Source organism: Malus domestica, chromosome 16, assembly GCF_042453785.1.
Source record: "Malus domestica chromosome 16, GDT2T_hap1".
NCBI lineage: Eukaryota > Viridiplantae > Streptophyta > Magnoliopsida > Rosales > Rosaceae > Malus > Malus domestica.
In genome coordinates this window covers 31,366,438-31,370,588 of record NC_091676.1, presented here as the reverse complement: position 1 = coordinate 31,370,588, position 4,151 = coordinate 31,366,438, and the positions used below count along the sequence as shown (strand labels likewise).

The 4,151-nt window shown below is 39.2% G+C and overlaps 2 long non-coding RNA genes across 2 annotated transcripts; both read right to left on the bottom strand.

The window, feature by feature from the left end:
- Positions 1 to 1,293: 1,293 nt before the first annotated feature.
- LOC103403562 (uncharacterized) lies at positions 1,294 to 2,526 on the bottom strand. The gene is made up of 2 exons (XR_524201.4): positions 1,862 to 2,526; positions 1,294 to 1,762 (listed from the first exon to the last, which is right to left on the bottom strand). It is a non-coding gene; the product is annotated as an uncharacterized lncRNA (long non-coding RNA).
- Positions 2,527 to 2,682: 156 nt separating this feature from the next.
- Positions 2,683 to 3,289, bottom strand: LOC139193180 (uncharacterized). Its single transcript, XR_011577583.1, has 3 exons — positions 3,159 to 3,289; positions 2,929 to 3,009; positions 2,683 to 2,825 (listed from the first exon to the last, which is right to left on the bottom strand). It is a non-coding gene; the product is annotated as an uncharacterized lncRNA (long non-coding RNA).
- Positions 3,290 to 4,151: the final 862 nt, after the last annotated feature.

The window sequence follows — 4,151 nt, the reverse complement described above, 5'->3', positions numbered from 1 at the left end:
AAACAGGTTGGGGGTGAACCAATTCTCCTTGGGCATGTTGCTTTTCACTACAATAAGGATTGGAAAGGTCCATGCAGGCCCCAAGGAGTGTACTCATCCCTCTTCGAAGAAAAGAGAAGTCTGCAGGCCAGCCTGATAGCAATGAAGGCCGTTGAGCAGATGACACATGGTGGCAATGCCTTCACTAGATTCATAGGAAGATCGAGTTTGAGTAACTTTAGGTGCCATTGGGTGATTTTAGAAAAAGATAGAGGAAATTTGAAGGTAGAAAGCAAGAAAGAGCAGAGAACAAGATAGTACTGGGAAAGTTGGGAAATCTGGGAAGTTCTGGAAATTTGAAGTTTTGAGATTGCTAAGGTACTTGGTTGTTGGGTTTAAGTGAGGATTATATAGTACATAGATAATTAACATTGGAAGATGTGGGTTAGTGCAAAGGTTTTGTTTAACAAACGACTATTGGAATGGTGCAAGTCTAGAGTAAATGCATGCAACGACTATTTAATCATTATTAACGCCTCAATTCGCAGACTCAACAATGATTAAATGGGGCATTGTTTGGGTTGATATTTGAACATTGAACTTAAATAAAGGAAAACCCAAGGATGCCAATTAAAGGGGACTTGCCCGAGGTCGAGCATCAAGCCCATAGTCAAATTGAAGCCTTCTTAGCCAAACTACGGGCCACATGTCTATAATTGAGGTGACAAGTGATGGAAACTAACCTACTACCAACCAAAGAACACTTTCTAGTGGCATTACAAGTAAAAAAAAATGATGATTCACTACTCTCCAAGTGCTTTCAAGCAAGAGCAAAGTTATAGCAGTCGGGCTAATTTTTCTATAAAAGGAAGAAGAGGCCCCAGAGATAAGGACACTCAACCAATCAAATAAACAAACATACAAACTCTGCTAGATTTGCATCCAAAAGCTAAAATCAACCCAGATTTGATATTTTTTACGATAGTTCTTTATAAAAGCTTTGTTATTTTCCTTAGTGGTGTAGTATCGATTCCATCGTGTAAACTTGTTTACCATCCATATCTTTTTAGTATATAAACCCTGTAACTTCAAAGAAAATTGACTGCAAGAAGTTCAACCTTGCCAGACAAGGTGAAATCTTGCTCGAAGCTCTTTGTTTGTTCTCTAACTTAGTAGATCTATTGCTTAATGTACTTTTCAGTATGTATTCAAGTCATTTCCATATGTTTTGCTATTTTGGGAAGTTCCATTCGCTTCAGGATTTGTTTAACTTGATCAACATGCTTCATTAAAAGTAGTTTGAAAACAGATAAATGACTTAAGGGGCTATGGACTCCTTTCATCTGAACATACAAGACTATGAATTGTAAGTCCTTGTTTACAAGGCAAGAAAAAGAACTTAATGTGGACTTAACCCATCCATAACAATCCTTTGATAACAAGAGGTTAGAGTAACTTGGGGCGCAAGTAATCAACTTAAAACACATTTGTTCTACATCTGCTCTACTGAGATAGCAATGGCATGCCTAGCACTTAGTTAGTTTTGATTGTGAATCTCAAGGCCTACATCTAAGGCCCCACAAAGGCACCTTTCAGAACTAACTTTGTTCTCTTCTTGTTGCACATCAACAAGCAAGAGCCCGACTACACATCCAAAGTGCCAATCCCTTGGAGAGCTGTGCTAAGGTCCGAGGAGCCTTCTCCAGAGAAATCTTTGCCCGAACAGATGCGCCACTAAAATTCAGTGTCCCCAAGCGTTCTATTGGCTAACGGGGCCACCATACTAACAATGTCACAAAAACATAATGCTCATCAATGTACTCATGGACATTTACTTAAAATTCATGCAAAAATAAGAAAAAAAATTTAAAGAGTGACTTACTTCTTCTCGTTCTCGTTCTGATTCTTGAACTAATAAAAAAAAGTCCATCATATCAACCACGCATTGTTGATCCACATTTTTGTTGGGGACATCTATATGCACCACATCCTCCAAAGGCTGACCGACATCAGGCCTTCTGCATTTGGTGAGGTCAAAGACCATCCCGTTTGATATATGGCGACTTTGCGTTCCTGTTTTTTTATTCTTTCCAAGTGCCTTAGCTTTGGCTGTCACCCTTGTCAAATAGACCTTCATTTTCTTTCCTAAATGCTCCCCATCAACAATGATACCACTACGTCATATTCATCATCGGAACCATTAATGTCCTTGTACCGGCCTGCAACTGCTTCTTCTAGTAACTTAACAAGTTTTACACAAATATTTGTAGGACTGTCCCAATCACCAGTCCCGTGTACTAGCTTCAAACCCTCTTCTTTTTCTTCCAACTCAATGGCCTTCCCTCTGTCCTCACCATCATTCCCTCTCGATTTCTCACTTTCTTCCCCATCAGGAACTTCCCTATCTTTCTCCTTTGCATCGGCCTCTGTTTTCTCCTCCCTTTCTCCCTTGTTCGGTTCCTCACCTTCTTCCTTGCCTTCTTCCTCACCACCTTCTTTCTCACTGTCTTCCTCACCACCCTCTTCCTCATATTCTTTCTCACTGCCTTCTTCTTTCTCATTGGACTCCTCCACCACTTTTGTCTTAGCGTCCTTTCTTAATTCTTCCACAACTGTGGTTAACTCTTCGATCTTTCTCCATATTTTCCTGTCTAATATTTCTCATGTGCCATTCACGCCAAAGAAATCTTTAACTGCTTGATCTCTAGTTTCAATTCACCTTCATTATTTGTGTCGAGGGTTGGGTTGTCGGGCATAAGAAGATCCTCATCATCTCCCCACGTCCAATAGGCTTGCTTCCTCTCCTCTTCAGTGGCAAAATGCGCTGAATGCCCACAAGTTATCAACTAACATAACAGTCACCAGACTATAGTTTCTCAACACATAATCATACTTAAAATTTCACACATTCATACACAATCATAGGCATTCACAGGGAAAAAAACATACATCTCGACTTTCGCTGATGTACATCTTGAGCTGCTCAAACTAGGATGCTTCATGGTTTTTTTCCACTAGAGAAGTCGCGGGCTGGATTCCAGATCAATCATCTTACAATAACGTAATGACTTCTCAAATTGGAGAGATACTTCATATGCCCACACCTACATGTATACTAAATTTTTTCCCAACCACAATAATATATAACCAATATTAACTACAAACACAACACATAGTACCTGAAAAGCATATGTAAAGTCTTTGCAGTACCGTTTGGTTCTCTGCCCCTTCTTGTTTGCCCTCCCTTCTTCTTCCTCCTCATCCTCTTTGTCCACATCCCATTCCTGTTTTCTTCTCCTTCTCCTAAAACCAGCAAACGAGAGGTTCTCCTCCTCACTCCTACCAAGACACCATCCACAAAGTAAACCATACCAATCTTCAAGGCATCATCTTCGTGTTTGGATTATTTAAAAGCTCTTCCCAATTCGGCGCGAGTCATTAAATCTTCTTAGGGTTTAGGGTAAACAAAGCTTCATGAATTTATAAACATCAAGTTCATTGATAATATTATACAAGCTTTCATCAACGCAACTCATCCCCAAGTCAGCACTATAACTTCAACGCAGCCAAATTCAACAATATAACATAACATGTCAACCAGTTTTCATAACAATACATCACCCGTGAACAAAGCATCATGAATTTGGCAAACTTAAGTTAATTCATAAAATTAAACAGGATTTCATCAACATAACTCAATCTTAAGTCAACAATATAACTTCACTACAACCAAATTCAACAATATAAGCCCTATACACGACTTGTCAACAAGAGTTCATAAACCTACATCAAACCCAAAGTTCCCCCAAATTCCACAAAATTCCGCAAATTTCATCAATGACCATGCATAATTAAACATGAGCACTAAATTAATTTAACAAATTTAATAGAAATAACAAAATTTACTTCTAGGGTTCCAAATTTGGAAGTCACTTTGGAGGAAGGAAGTATGACTTTGAATATTTGAGGAAGCAAGTAAGATGGCCCTTTGTGTAGAATTGATTCGACAAATTTGGAACGAAGTTCGAACGAGGGTCGATGCCGTCGATTTCGAACGTGCTGTGTAGAAAGCCCCGCCAGAAACGAAAAGCCGTGGAGAAGTTCAATTGAGTTTCGAACGCTATGGTTGGAACTCGATTGAATTTTTTTGAATTAGTTCGCGCGAGAGTTTT